Source organism: Ctenopharyngodon idella, chromosome 2 (genome assembly GCF_019924925.1).
Source record: "Ctenopharyngodon idella isolate HZGC_01 chromosome 2, HZGC01, whole genome shotgun sequence".
In the NCBI taxonomy this organism is placed as follows: domain Eukaryota; kingdom Metazoa; phylum Chordata; class Actinopteri; order Cypriniformes; family Xenocyprididae; genus Ctenopharyngodon; species Ctenopharyngodon idella.
The window spans coordinates 27,880,345-27,897,169 of NC_067221.1; the positions used below are offsets into that span (position 1 = coordinate 27,880,345).

The 16,825-nt window shown below is 39.9% G+C and overlaps 1 protein-coding gene across 4 annotated transcripts in view; it reads right to left on the minus strand.

The window, feature by feature from the left end:
• The window catches only part of gjc2 (gap junction protein gamma 2), a 321,138-nt gene that overhangs the window by 20,340 nt on the left and 283,973 nt on the right, over positions 1 to 16,825 (minus strand). The window contains exon 3 of one of the 4 annotated variants that reach the window (XR_007927298.1): positions 6,467 to 6,903. The exons of the other annotated variants lie outside the window; for them this stretch is intronic. The gene's annotated coding sequence lies outside the window, so the exon portion shown is untranslated. Of the gene's footprint in view, positions 1 to 6,466; positions 6,904 to 16,825 lie in introns of those variants that run through there. 4 annotated transcript variants of the gene reach the window in all.

Consider the following 16,825-nt stretch of genomic DNA (forward strand, 5'->3'; position numbering starts at 1 on the left):
AATCAACTGATTGTTAATCATAAATATAGGGGGCTGCTGCTCGGTATAATAGTTTTCAAGAACATTATGTAAATTGGTAAACTATTTAGCCTAGGCTACTAAAACAAACACCAAAACTTAACATCTATTCTGAATTCAACAAGTCTGGGCAAACCAGTAGGCACCAATCAGAGGTTGCATTTTTATGATGTCATCATGTAGACTTTTTACAAAGTATTTTACAGTATTTTAAAACTACAAAAATACAAAACACTAAAGTATTTTGATACAAAATACACAGCCATTTTCATCAACCCTATCATCAACTCTATCAAATACAAATTACAAAATACTATTTTGTATTTGAAATACGTATTTGAAATACATGTATCATAAATACTGCCCATCGCAACTATGGTCCTTTTTAGAAAGAAATGGTATCTGTGAGGATTTCCAGTCAGGATTTAGATTGTACCATAGTACTGAGACTGCTGTCATTAGAGTTACAAATGATTTGATCTTATCATCAGATCGTGGTTGTATCTCTCTATTAGTGTTACTGGATCTTAGTGCTCACTTGACACTATCGATCACAACATTCTTTTAAATAGTATCGAAAATTATGTTGGCATTAGTGGAATCGCATTGGCATGGTTCAAATCATACTTATATGACCGTTATCAGTTTGTAGTAGTAAACGAAGAGATGTCATATCGATCACAAGTTCAGTATGGAGTACCACAAGGCTCAGTACTAGGACCGTTGCTGTTCACTCTGTACATTCTACCCTTGGGAGATATCATTAGGAAGCATGGCGTTAGTTTTCACTGTTACTCTGATGATACTCAGCTCTATATTTTTTCGTGCCCTGACGAAACTCACCAATTCATGTCAAGTCACCTTTATTTATATAGCATTTTTTACAATGCAGATTGTGTCAAAGCAGCTTTACAGTGATAACTGGTATATAATTATGGCTGCACAGCAGCTCTTAAAGAAAATGGTGTCATTGTCCATCTTAAGTAAATTCAGTATTGATTCATTCCATTGTAAGAATCAATAGTTATTAATTTAGTTAATTTATCTATATCAGCTCAGTTCAGTTCGCATACAATGGTGCCAATGCAGGCAGATCAAAACACTGTTGAATATCAAATACCAAGTGTCCCCAACTAAGCAAGCCAAAGGCGACAGCAGCATGGAACCCAAACTCCAACAGGTGATATCAGGTGGCAAACAGGTGTTAAAATGGAGAAAAAAACCTTGGGAGAAGCCAGGCTCAGTCAGGGGGCCAGTTCTCCTCTAGCCAACAGCGAACAGTGCTTTATTATGATTCAGGCAGCTATCATAAGTCCGGGGATCGCAACAGTCAAAGTATTTATTCCAGTTCCATCCAGTTGAGGATCGTATGGACGGTTTGTTGAGGAACTGTGCCACTGGCTGTTGTGTCGATGAGGCCTTCTGAATTTAGTAGTAGGAAATTACTGGTCATCCAATTTTTTATATCAGCTATGCATTCCATTAATTTTGTGAATTGGTAAGTTTCGTGAGGGCGTGAAGAAATATAGAGCTAAGGATCATCAGCGTAACAGTGAAAACTAACGCCATGCTTCCTAATGATATCTCCCAAGGGTAGCATGATTGATAACATAATTTTCGAGTCTATTTAAAAGAATGTTGTGATCGATAGTGTCAAATGCAGCACTAAGATCCAGTAACACTTATAGAGAGATACAACCACGATCTGATGATAAGAGCAAATCATTAGTAACTCTAATGAGAGCAGTCTCAGTACTACGGTACGGTCTAAATCCTGACTGGAAATCCTCACAGATACTATTTCTTTCTCAAAAGGAACATAGTTGCGATGATACTGCCTTTCTAGTATTTTTGACAGAAAAGGAAGATTTGAGATCGGCCTGTAATTGACTAATTCTCTAGGATCAAGTTGTGTCTTTTTAATAAGAGGTTTAATAATAGCCAGTTTAAAAGTTTTTGGTACGTATCCTAGTGATAAAGATGAATTAACGATATTAAGAAGAGGATCTATGACCTCTGGAAGCATCTCTTTCAATAGCTTAGCCGGTATAGGGTCTAACATAACATCATGTTGTTGATTTTGATGATTTAACAAGTTTAGACAATTCTTCCTCTCCTAAAGCAGCTAATGAATTGAATTTTTCCTCAGGAATACTACAATGCACTGTCTGACGCGATACTGTAGTGGACGGTTGCATGGTTATAATTTTCCCTCTAATATTGTCAATCTTGAAAGTAAAAAAGTTCATAAAGTCATTACTGCTGTGCTGTTTGGAAACATCAGAAGTTGAAGCTCAGTTCATAAAGTCATTACTGCTGTGCTGTTTGGAAACATCAGAAGTTGAAGCTTTATTTCTTGTTAATTTAGCCACTGTATCAAATAGATACCTAGGGTTGTGTTTATTTTCTTCTAAAAGATTTGAAAAATAAGCAGATCTAGCAGTTTTAAGGCCTTTCTCATTCTCTCTCTCCACGAAATGCAAAAAACTTCTAGTTTTGTTTTCTTCCAGCTGCGCTCCATTTTTCTGGCTGCTTTCATAAGAGCCTGAGTGTGCTCATTGTACCACGGCGTTGGACTAATTTCCTTAATCTTTTTTAAGCGCAAAGGAGCAACTGAGTCTAATGTGCTGGAAAAGACAGAGTCAATAGTTTCTGTTGCAACATCGAGGTCTTCTAAGCTGTCTGGTATGCCAAGGCGATGAAACTGATCAGGAAGATTATTTATAAAGCAATCTTTAGTGGTAGAAGTGATGGTTCTACCGTATTTTTGGCAAGGAGGCAGTTTGGCAGCCTTGACTAAATGTAGTATACACAAGACTAGATAATGATCTGAGATGTCGTCACTCTGCTGCAGAATTTCAACGGCATCAATATCGATTCCATGTGACAATATTAGATCTAAAGTATGATTATGGCAATAAGTGGGTCCTGACAATTGTTGTCTAACTCCAGTAGAGTTTAGAATGTCTGTAAATGCCAATCCCAATGAGTCTTTTTCATTATCTACATGGATATTAAAATCACCACCAACAAGGACTTTATCCGCAGCTAGTACTAACTCCGATAGAAAATCAGCAAATTCTTTGATAAAGTCTGTATGGTGTCCTGGTGGCCTGTATACAGTAGCCAGCACAAATGTCAACTTACATAATGTTACATAAAGCACCATCACTTCAAAGGAATTATATTTGAAAGACTTTTGAGTAATACTGTAAATATTACTATAAATTACAGCAACACCTACTTCTTTGCCTTTCTGACGAGGATTGTGTTGATAATCGTAACCTTGAGGGCTAGACTCGTTTAAAGTAATGTAATTGTCTGGTTTTAAACAGGTTTCTGTCAAACACAGCATATCTAGATTATTGTCTGTGATAATATAATTTACAATAAGTGCTTTTGAGGAAAGGGATCTAATATTCAGCAACCCAAGCTTTATCATTTTTTTTATCAGTATTATCTCTGTTTTTTATTTTTTGAACATCAATTAAATTTTTGCCCTTAAATAAATTTGGAAGTTTTTTGTATTTACTAATTCGGGGTACAGACACAGTCTCTATGTGATAATATCTAGGTGAAAGAGTTTCTATGTGTTGGGATTCATCTGACTAGCAGCTAGCAGACGGTCGGTTTAGCCGGTCTGTCTGCTTCCTGACCTGGGCCCCAGTTTGTCATGTTTCAGCTCTAAGACTATGTGCCATATTACTAGAGAGAAGGGCAACACCATCCCAGGAGGGATGAATACCATCTCTTTTCAACAGGTCAGGTCTGCCCCAAAAACTTTTCCAATTGCCTATGAAACCTATATTATTCTGTGGACACCACTTAGACAGCCAGCCATTGAGTGATGATAATCTGCTAACTATCTCATCACTCCGACAAACAGGAAGGGGACCAGAGCAAATTACTGTTTCTGACATTGTACTTGCGAGTTCACACACCTCTTTAATGTTAATTTTAGTGAACTCCGACTGGCGAAGTCGAACATCATTAGTGCCAATGTGAATAATAATCTTAGAGTATTTACGATTAGCATTAGCCAGCACTTTTAAATTTGCTTTGATGTCAGGTGCTCTGGCTCCCGGCAAACATGTGACTATGGTGGCTGGTGTCTATATTTTCATGTAACATATAACTACAGCTCGTACAAAATGCAGCAGCTAGAGTTCTTACTAGAACCAGGAAGTATGACCATATTAGCCCGGTTCTGTCAACACTGCATTGGCTCCCTGTTAAACATTGTATAGATTTTAAAATCTTGCTAATTACTTGCAAAGCTTTAAATGGTTTAGCTCCCCAGTACCTGAGCGAGCTCTTAACACATTATAGTCAATGACAACGCAGCTCTGAAGGGTCAGTAGAGATTGTGTCAACATCCCCTGTGAAGGCCTCATCAGCACGACAGCCAGTGGCACAGATCCTCAACAAACCGTCTGATACTGGCGTGATGAATACGATCTTCAACTAGATGGAACTGTAATAAATACTTTGACTGTTGCGATCCCAATCGGACTTATGAAATCTGCCTGAATCATAATCATGCACTGTTCGCTTTTGGCCAGAGGAGAACTGGTCCCCCCGACTGAGCCTGGTTTCTCCCAAGGTTTTTTTCCTCCATTTTAACACCTGTTTGCCACCTGATGTCACCTGTTGGAGTTTGGGTTCCTTGCCACTGTCGCCTTTGGCTTGCTTAGTTGGGGACACTTGACATTTGATATTCAACGTTTTGATCTGCCTGCATTGACACCATTGTATGCGCACTGAACTGAGCTGGATAATGACATCACTGTTTACTCCAGTGCTGATATAGATAAATTAACTAAATTAATAACTATTGATTCTTACAACGGAATGAATCAATACTGAATTTACTTAAGCTGGACAATGACACCATTTTCTTTAAGAGCTGCTGTGCAGCCAAAATTATATACCAGTTATCACTGTAAAGCTGCTTTGACACAATCTGCATTGTAAAAAGCATTATATAAATAAAGGTGACTTGACTTGACTTTTTAATGCCTGACCAGTGGCCATATGTATGTATATTGTGTCTCATTTGATGGGGTTGACCAGACATCAATCTGAGTGGGCCAGTGCCACCCTCTGGCCCTTATGTAGCCTTGCCATCAGCACAAGACTGCTTGCACAGACACAGATGGCAACTTCATCATCAACTATTTGACCCACACTGGTGTGTTAGTGAACATGGACAGGCAGGTTAAATACAATACGATCACTGGACTAAAAAAATAGCATTACCTTACAAAGGCAATTACCTTACATGACACAATATAACATCGTGACTACGTGAAAAGAGCTTTAACTGTTATAAAAATACAGATTTGTGAGCATTAGTGGAATTGAAGGTGTGAGAATAAACATGAAACACACGTGATCGTTGTCATGCGTTGAATCTGGCCAATCGTGAAACAGCTATGTCGTCATCAGAGCTGGATCAGACATTATAATAAACACTAGACGCCCTATTGGCCTCTGGACCGTACGTCAACTGCGCCGCCATATTGTGTGGGGCAACGTTCCCATAACGCTCATAACTGGAATTGAGAAAAATGCCTGCTTTGTGTGCTGCTTGGGGCTGTACAAATCGCTGCACAACTGAAAACAGGTCTCGGGGAATGACATTTCACAGGTAAGACTGAACATTTGTTTCTGGTTGTATTTGGTCATTATATAATTATATTGATAGTAGTTGGCCATTGGAGTCAGTCTGACTAAAATAGCTAGCGATGTCGCTAATTAGTTGTGAAAGTTGAGACATGAGTTTACATGATTTCTAATATAGTTTTAGCTTATATTATATCTTATTTTATAAACTAAATTTCCTGAAGTTTAAATATGCATCTTTATTTTAAAACCGACTTTTATGACAAGTACTCGTTTCGGCTAGGTGACTGACATTTTGTGAATCTTACTGTAACGTTAGTTAGTTGGCTAGCTTCTCATACATTGATGGTTTCCCAAAGACAACGAGTTGAGGAGACAGTGGGAAGTAGCTAGAAGGGAAGTTTCCCGACTCATCTACAAAGAGTAGGTTTGTCTTTTTAGATAATTTAATAGTTTGCCATTAAATGGTGATTTGTTTATATTTTTATTTCCTTTTTAGCCCTTTGCAACCAGAGCTACACAAGCTGAGGAAAGCCTGTCAGTGCACTGTTCTCACCATTTCCAAGAGATTGATGGAAAATATATAGCCATTTGTTGTTGTTGTTGTTATTATTATTCTTATTATTATTATACCAAAACAATATTATTATTGTACTGGTCACTATTTAATTTACTATTTTTATTATTGCGTATAGTATTCTGCAATTGATATTACATTGTATTTGCGATTATTATTATTATTATTATACCAATACTATTATATTATACCACTTGAGATTATCAATCTATTATTGTTACGGAGAGAAGGGTAGGAGACAACAGGTTTGCAGGTAAAGCGTGGTTTATTTATTAACAGCAGAGAAACACAGATGAGCAGGTAAGTGACTGGTAAATTGGTACTTGAAATGGTGAAACTGTAGTAATGAAAATGTCCTTTATCTTGCAGGTGGATGACTCGTGGATGGCTGGAAGCAGAGTGGGTTAGCAGACTCACGGAAACAGTCGGATGAGTGGTCATGGTGGTCGTCCTCTTCCACGGGGAGCAGGTCGATCTGGATGAGTAGCGTGGAAAGTGTCGAGCAGAGAGGGATCAAGGATGTCGTTTCTGGGGACCCATGAGCGCTCCTCGGGACCGTAGCCTTCCTAGTCCACCAGATATTCAAGTAGACCACCACGGCACCGGGAGTCCAAGATCTCGCTGACCTGGTATGCAGCTCCATCATCCAGGATCAGAGGAAGGGGGTGGCTCCTCGCCAGGCTCTGTGGAAACAGAAACCGAGGGGTGGTGAGGTTTGAGGAGTGAGACATGGATGGTGGGGTGAATTCTGTATTGAGGTGGTAGTTGGAGCTGATAAGTGACCGGGTTGATCTGTTTCAGGATGGTGAAGGGACCAATGAATCTGGGACTGAGCTTCTTGCAGGGCAGGCTCATTCTGATGTCTCGGGTCGACAGCCAAACCTTTTGTCCTGGTTGGTAAACTGGAGTGGTGGAGCATCTCAGGTCGGCTGTCATCTTGCGCCTGCGAAGAGCTCATTGCAATTGATGGTGAGCTGACCGCTGGAACATCTGATGGTTCCCCAGACCAGGGGAACAGAGGGGGTTGGTAACCGAGTACACACTGGAAGGGAGTGAGTCCAGTGATGGTCTGCAGAGGAAGGAGCTTGCCATATGGAAGATGGCGGGGGCTCTTGGAGATGGCGCAGTCCTTACATCCCAGTACGTACCTTCTCACATGGGTGGCCAGTGCCCAGGGAAGTGTGGAAAGAGTGAATGAGAAGAGTGCGTGTTCTGCTGACGTATTGTAGTCCAGGAGAACAGCCCGGCGGAGTGTTGACGGAGGCATTGGAGGTAGGGACCGATGTTTCCGACCATTGGATGGGACTCACAATAATATTTTCAGGTAAGATAGTTTCAGGCTTTTCAGGGGTCTCTTCTGGAGCGTGGAGGTGAGATAAAGCATCAGCTTTTACATTCTTGGGACCAGGATGATACGAGATACAGAAATTGAAACGGGTGAAGAATAACGCCCAACGGGCTTGATGTGGGTTGAGTCGCTTAGCATCCCTCAGGTACTCTAGGTTCTTATTGTCGGTGAGTACAGTGAACGGGTGCTTGGCGCCCTCCAAACAATGCCTCCATTCCTCGAGTGCCAGTTTGATGGTTAGCAATTCTCGGTTGCCGATGTCATAGTTCCTCTCCGCCGGGCTGAGTTTATGGGAGAAGAAGGCACATGGATGGAGTTTGGTGGGATTCCCTTGCTGCTGTGAAAGCACCGCTCCAACACCGTTATGGGAAGCGTCTACCTCCACGATGAACGGCTTCTCGGGGTCAGGGTGGATGAGGAGCGGTGCGGTGGTGAATGCTTCTCTTAAGGTTTTGAAAGCTTCGTTGGCCGCTGGTGACCAGGACAGAGACTTGGGCTTGTTGCAGAGGAGACTGGTAAAAGGATGAGCTATGGAACTGTAGTTCTGGATGAATCTTTTATAGAAGTTTGAAAACCCGAGGAACCTCTGGAGCTCCTTAATGGTGGATGGAATGGGCCAGTTCTTGATGGCCTCCACCTTCCCCTCGTCCGTCTGGATGCCACTGCTACAGATGTTGTATCCAAGGAACTGCACTGAGGGTTGGTGGAACAAGCATTTCTCAGCCTTGAGGTACAACTGGAATTCCCTCAGGCTTTGCAGGACCTCCGCAACGTGGTGGTGATGTTCGGCCATACTCCGGGAATAGATCAGGATGTCATCAATGTAGATGAGGACGGACTTATGGAGGAATTCCCAGAGGACATCATGGTTGAAGTCCTGGAATACGGAGGGGGCGTTGACCAGGCCATACGGCATAACGAGGTACTCGTAGTGTCCAGTAGGGGTCACGAAGGCCGTCTTCCACTCGTCCCCCTCATGTATCCGGATGAGGTTATAAGCGCTGCGGAGGTCCAACTTGGTGAAGACAGTGGCACCACAGAGATGTTCCAGAGCCGCTGGGACGAGGGGAAGAGGATATCGGAACTTGACCGAGCTCGGTAGTCAATACAAGGCCGCAAGCCTCCGTCCTTTTTAGCCACGAAGAAGAAGCTTGAAGCAGCAGGGGAAGTGGACGGGCGGATGTAACCTTAGTTCAGAGCCTCCTCAATGTACTCCTCCATGGCCTTCTGTTCCGGGATGGATAGTGGATAAATCTTCCCACGGGGCACTGACTCACCCGGAAGCAGATTGATGGCACAGTACCATGGCCGGTGTGGAGGCAGCTTGGAGGCTTTCTTCGGGCAGAATACATTACTGAAGGGGGCGTAACACGGAGGTATCTCCACAGACTGTTTCTCTACTGGGCTCTCAATGGATGTTGAACACACAGGGAGTGACTCAGGAGGAGGAGAAGGAGGTTGGAGCTTGTGTGGAAAACAGTCTGGAAAGTAGTTGTTGCCCCACTTCAGGATCTCTCCGGTGGTCCACGAGATGATGGGGTTGTGCTGCTCCAACCATGGGCGCCCTAGAATCACATCAGCGGTGGAATCCTCCAGAACCAGTAGATGTTGTTCCTCCACCTGAAGTATTCTGACTTGAAGCTTCACTGGCCCAGCACACTGATGAACAGGCTTACGACCGAGTGGTTTGCCAGTTACTGAATGGATCTGGTAGACGGACAGCGTAGAGGTTGTCTTGAGCCTGAGCTGACAGTAGAGGGCACCAGAGATGAAGTTGCCGGCTGACCCGGAGTCGAGGAGAGCATAGACTGGAATGGAAACATTGACAGCAGTAAGTGTTACAATTGTGGTGAGTGGCTTCATTTTCTTAATGGAGGGGATTACCGCACTCACCATGGGACGAGGAGGACGAGTGGGACATGTAGAAATCACATGTCCAGGAGCTCCACAATATAAACATAATCCTCGGGTCAGCCGTCTCTGCCGCTCAGTGAAGGTTAGACAATTTTTCTCCAATTGCATGGGTTCTGAGACTGGTTCTGGAGGGCTGATGGACTCCAGCTGACAGAGGAAAGGTGTGCGTAGCAGCTGGCCCTGGTGTTCTTCTAGACACGGCTGCATACGAGTAGCGAATCTGATGGATAGTTGTATAAACCGTTCGACCCTGATGGAATCCTCATATGCAGCAAGATGCAGCCGCACCCTGGGATCCAGACCCTGACGATAGGTAGTGAGCAATGCCTGTTCGTTCCATCCACTGGCAGCAGTCCTAAACTTGAGGGCATAATCGTTAACAGACATTGATCCTTGTTTTAACTGATAGAGTTGCTCACCCACCGACGAATCACCAGCTGGTTTACCGAAAACTTCCTTGAAGTGAGTAAGGAAGTTCGTAAGAGACTGGGTTGCTGGTCCATGTTGTGACCAGATGGTTTCCGCCCATTGAAGTGCTCGCCCATTCAACTGGGATATAATGAAAGCTACCTTGGAGTGATCGTCAGGGTATAATTGCGGCTGCATCTCCAGGACCAGCGAGCACTGTAGGAAGAAGTCGTTGCAATCCTCCGCCGTGCCAGAGAAGGGCGCTGGTTTGGCCATGGGACTGGCGTATACCGGTGGTGAAGGAGTGACGGCTGTGTTTGCGGAAGTGAGCGCTGGAGAAGATGATGCCATGAGTGTTTGACGGAGGACATCCACGAGTTCCTGAAATGGATCAGGAGAGCTCATGCTGTTAATGTTCTGTGTAGGTCCGGTCTTCTGTTATGGACAGAAGGGTAGGAGACAACAGGTTTGCAGGTAAAGCGTAGTTTATTTATTAACAGCAGAGAAACACAGATGAGCAGGTAAGTGGTAAATTGGTACTTGAAATGGTGAAACTGTAGTAATGATACTGTCCTTTATTTTGCAGGTGGATGACTCGTGGATGGCTGGAAGCAGAGTGGGTTAGCAGACTCACGGAAATGGTAGGATGACACACACAGATACAGGCACAAAGATGAGGAAGCACGCTGGAGTGGAATGGGTAGATATCTACAATGAACTGGAGCATAGGAATAGCAGTCCTTTGGTATCAACGAGACCGGACAGTGAACTGAGGTGAGTGGTGCGCTTATGTATCTGTGGTGATTGGGTGATGATGAGGATCAGGTAAGTGTGGTTAGAACTCTGGTGAGGGCATGCACTGTGATTGGCTGATTGGTTGAGTCTGACGGGTCTGTGACAATTATAGTTTTGCTGTTATATTATTGTCTATATTCTGTAAATGAATACTACATATTCTTATTGCTATTATTATAGTATTATTATACTATATGCTATTATCAATATATTATTATATTATATTATTGTACTTATACTATTATATAATTGTACTATTCATTACTATTTTACTTGCTGTATACTGTTTGTTTATTGACAATATTATATACTTTATTATTGACTATATTATTATATTATATACTACATAAACTATTTCTTATATATAGTGTATAACAAACTATTTACTATTCTCACTTTCTTCTCGGGCCCTAAAGTTAGCAGCCAGAAAAATGGAGCGCAGCTGGAAGAAATCAAAACTAGAAGTATTTCGTATTTCGTGGAGAGAGAGAATGATTGAGTACAGAAAGGCCTTAAAATCTGCTAGATCTGCCTATTTTTCTAAACTCTTAGAAGAAAATAAACACAACCCTAGGTATTTATTTGATACAGTGGCTAAATTAACAAGAAATAAAGCTTCAACTTCTGATGTTTCCAAAGAGCACAGCAGTAATGACTTTATGAACTTCTTTACTTGCAAGATTGATAATATTAGAGAAAAAATAATAACCATGCAACCGTCTACTACAGTATCGTGTCAGATAGTGCATTGTAGTGTCCCTGAGGAAAAATTCAATTCATTTACTGCTTTAGGAGAGGAAGAATTGTCTAAACTTGTTAAATCATCAAAATCAACAACATGTATGTTAGACCCTATACCGACTAAGCTATTGAAAGAAATGCTTCCAGAGGTCATAGACCCTCTTCTCAATATCGTCAATTCATCTTTATCATTAGGAAACGTACCAAAAACTTTTAAGCTGGCTATTATTAAACCTCTTATTAAAAAAACACAACTTGATCCTAGAGAATTAGTCAATTACAGGCCGATCTCAAATCTCACTTTTCTGTCAAAAATACTAGAAAAGGCAGTATCATCACAGCTATGTTCCTTTTTAGAAAGAAATGGTATCTGTGAGGATTTCCAGTCAGGATTTAGACCGTACCATAGTACTGAGACTGCTCTCATTAGAGTTACTAATGATTTGCTCTTATCATCAGATCGTGGTTGTATCTCTCTATTAGTGTTACTGGATCTTAGTGCAGCATTTGACACTATTGATCACAATATTCTTTTAAATAGACTCGAAAATTATGTTGGCATTAGTGGAATTGCATTGTCATGGTTCAAATCATACTTATCTGACCGTTATCAGTTTGTAGTAGTAAACGAAGACATGTCATATCGATCACAAGTTCAATATGGAGTACCACAAGGCTCAATACTAGGACCGTTACTGTTCACTCTGTACATGCTACCCTTGGGAGATATCATTAGGAAGCATGGCGTTAGTTTTCACTGTTACGCTGATGATACTCAGCTCTATATTTCTTCGCGCCCTGACGAAACTTACCAATTCACAAAATTAACGGAATGCATAGCTGATATAAAAAATTGGATGACCAGTAATTTCCTACTACTAAATTCAGAAAAAACAGAGATTCTAATTTTTGGACCAAAAACTTCTTCACGTAATAACCTAGAATATTGTCTAACACTTGATGGCTGCTCTGTTAAGTCTTCGTCGTCAGTTAGGAACCTGGGTGTGCTTTTTGATACCAATCTTTCATTTGAAGGCCGTGTTACTAGCATCTGTAAAACCGCATTCTTCCATCTTAAAAATATATCTAAACTACGACATATGCTCTCAATGAAAAATGCAGAACAGTTAGTTCATGCGTTCATGACCTCAAGGCTAGATTACTGTAACGCTCTACTGGGTGGTTGTTCTGCTTGCCTGATAAATAAACTACAGCTCGTACAAAATGCAGCAGCTAGAGTTCTTACTAGAACCAGGAAGTATGACCATATTAGCCCAGTTCTGTCAACACTGCATTGGCTTCCTGTTAAACATCGTATAGATTTTAAAATCTTGCTAATTACTTACAAAGCACTAAATGGTTTAGCTCCCCAGTACCTGAACGAGCTCCTAATTCATTATAGTCCTTCACGTCTATTGCGATCTCAGAATTCAGGCCAGCTGATAATACCTAGAATATCAAAATCAACTGCAGGTGGTAGATCCTTCTCCTATTTGGCACCTAAACTCTGGAACAATCTTCCTAGCATTGTTCGGGAAGCAGACACACTCTGTCAGTTTAAATCTAGACTAAAAACGCATCTCTTTAACCTGGCATACACATAACACATTACCAATTTATATTTCCAAATCCGTTAAAGGATTATTAGGCTGCATAAATTAGGTCAGCCGGAACCGGGAACACTTCCTATAACACCTGATGTACTCGTTACATCAGAAGAAGAATGGCATCTACGCTAATATTAGTCTTTCTGTTTATCCCGAGGTTCACCGTAGTCAACCGGATCCGGGCCGTATCCAGGTGAGACCAAGGACCTGCACCTTGACACGACCACAACGCAGCCCTGAAGTATCAGCAGAGATTGAGTCAACTAGATCATCCCCTGTGAAGGCCTCATCGACACGACAGCCACGACACAGTTCCTCAACAACCGTCCATACCGGCGTGATGAATACGATCCTCAATTGGATGGAACTGAAATAAATACTTTTAATGTTGCGATCCTATTGGACTTATGATAGCAACCTGAATTGTAACAAAGCACTGTTGGCCAGAGGAGAACTGGCACCCCGACTAAGCCTGGTTTCTCCCAAGGTTTTTTTCTCCATTTTAACACCAATTTGCCACTTGTCTGCCACCTGATGTCACCTGATGGAGTTTGGGTTCCTTGCCGCTGTCGCCTCTGGCTTGCTTAGTTGGGGACACTTGACTTGACATTTGATATTCAACAGTGCTTTTGATCTGCCTGCATTGACACTATTCTTTAAGAGCTGCTGTGCAGCCAAACAATGTACCAGTTATCAATGTAAAGCTGCTTTGACACAATCTACATTGTAAAAAGCGCTATATAAATAAAGGTGACTTGACTTGACTTGACTATTTACAATTTGCATTGCACTGTAGTTGTACCATGTCATTTGTATTACCATAAAGGATCCATCAGTTATCGTAGTTGTTGTATGTTTTGGAGTATCTATCTGTAAATCTCTGTAATATTTTAGTGCTATAAAAATACAGAAAGCAGCTTGTGTGATTTGTATTTGATGATTTGTTTCATTTTATCAATGGTGGTCAGTTCTAAGCTCAAGAAAAGCTAAAATTGGGTTAAAGACAGAAAATGCCTTTTCCACAATAAAAAAACTTTATTTAATTTAATGTGAAAATTAAATTATATCTCAGTATGGGCGTTTTCACAATTCTTATGCAATAAAGCAGCCAAATACATGACAAGCCTGAGCTTTGACTATTTCTTATTAAAATAAATATTTTATATGTCTACTATAGAGATTTTAAGTAACTAGAACTTTTTGTACACCACGTACATTATAAGCCACTGAAATCGGTTGATAAACGTAAACGTTATTTTTGTTTTTATCCAGAAAAACCGCAGCTCGCCCGTTTATTTGCATTTGTTAACAGCGCAGTCTTGCCCCGCACAATATGGCGGACTCGTTGACGTATCACAGCAACAGTCCAAAGAGGCCAATAGGGCGTCTAGTGTTTATTTATAATGTCTATGCTCTTGAGATGCTGTGCAGATTGAACCAGCTGGCTGCTCTCGGATCGTTGACGTTTTAAAAACGCTTTTTAAAATAAAAAAAAATAATGTAACCAAAATAACACGTTTTAAAAACGTTGTGAAAATACCAATCTGGTATGTTTTCTTTAAGTAGTCAAAAAAAAAAAAAAAAAAAAAAAAAAAACGTTAATATCACGTTTGTCTACTACGAAAACGAAACTATACCAAATTGCAACTTTTGGGAGACGCTTTATTCAGGTGTTAAAATAACGTGATCTGCACGTTGGAATACGACGTTTAAAAAACGTCATGACAGTACCAAAATACAACCATGTCAAAACAAAGACTATGCTAGTGCCAAAACGCGTACATTCTGTTTTTTTTTTTTCTCCCAATAGCCTATAGCCTGCTTTTATTTCTACACCACGAAATCATTTTTGGTATATATAAAACATATGTTTTCTTTAGTCAAAAAGAAAAAAAAAAAAAAAGAAAACGTAAGTATTCTAAAGCTATTATATTATATTATATTATATTATATTATATTATATTATATTATATTATATTATGCCTATATTATATTACTATAACCTGATATAAACTGACTTCAAACATTGTTTTACAATCTCAACAGCTTTCATATTCTCATTCAACAGTTTGATAGTAGTCCAACATAGGTCTACTATAGGCCTACAATATGTTATCAAGTTTCAGGACCTTTTTCTGGTAATTGACTCCATCAGTATGTAATGTTTTAACTTTACATGCATATGTAAACACTAGCTGCTTAACTTTTGACATGTTTTAATCGGCGTGCGCGTTTAACATTCGAGTCGCGTGAGAGATCGGATTGGAGTCACCATGGAAACGGGGCGGCAACTCAACCAACTGACAAGTGACAAGCAGGAGCATGGTCTGTCACTGTTATTTTCACTGCTTTCAGGTAAGTTTAGGCCCTAAAATTACACAAATAGTTCATACAACTGTTCCTGACACTTTCATACATGTAATTGACAAGCTTCTGTTGAATATTTTCTTTATAGAAAAGGTTTGTTGTCTTTGGAAAAAGATCGTTAGCATCTTAACCGTTAGGCTAACTATAAGATGTAGGCTAACAATTGACTTGAGCTCTTATTTGTGAAAGTTTGGGCTTTTAATCACATATTATGTGTAGATTAGAGGTTTTGATAGTTTTGTAAATGATTTGCTGGCAATTTGTCAATGGATGATTAGAAATATAACTTAAAAGTATGCGGTGTACTGTTAATCGGTGACGTCACTTATATGGAGCGTGAAAATGGGGTGAAACTAACGTTATTTCAAATATTTATATAACGTTATTTTATATTTCATGGTAATGATTAAAATTGCACTGTGATTTCAGGAGCGTCAGATGTATGTATAATTTATATGTATTACGTCCAAACATAATTAAGTGACATTGTATGAGGAATACTAAATAAGTAAAGCTACAAATGTAAATTCTGGCATCTTAAGACTTTTTTTTTACACACACACACACACACACACACACACACACACATATATATATATATATATATATGTGTGTGTGTGTGTGTGTGTGTGTGTAAAAAAAAAGTCTTAAGATGCCAGAATTTACATTTGTAGCTTTACTTATTTAGTATTCCTCAAATGTAAATTCTGGCATCTTAAGACTTTTTTTTTACACACACACACACACACACACACACACACACACATATATATATATATATATATATGTGTGTGTGTGTGTGTGTGTGTGTGTAAAAAAAAAGTCTTAAGATGCCAGAATTTACATTTGTAGCTTTACTTATTTAGTATTCCTCATACAATGTCACTTAATTATGTTTGGACGTAATACATATAAATTATACATACATCTGACGCTCCTGAAATCACAGTGCAATTTTAATCATTACCATGAAATATAAAATAACGTTATATAAATATTTGAAATAACGTTTCAAATATTTGTTCTGTATATTATTCTTTCTCTTTTCTGCATTTCACCTCTATTCTATTTTTTTTTATTTTAATAAACCTGACATTGAATACTACATTTTGTTGGCCCTGTGACAAATTGTTTATGTTCCTAGATTCTTCCATGTTAAAGTTTGATCAAAAGTTTATCAAGTATTCAAAAAATTCATCAAATATTTTTTGAGTCCTCTATGGCCATCTTGTTTAACTCTGCATTGAGGACACTTGGTATACAGTCAGCAATCTACAGCGAGGTCCAACATAATTCAAAATGAGACACAGATGATAATGAAAAAAGTACTGAGCATTGTGAATGTAAGAGCCTCACGTTATATTAATAACAATCATTGTTGATGTTTGAATTGCATTTCAGGGCAGTTTGTGAAGACAAGAGATG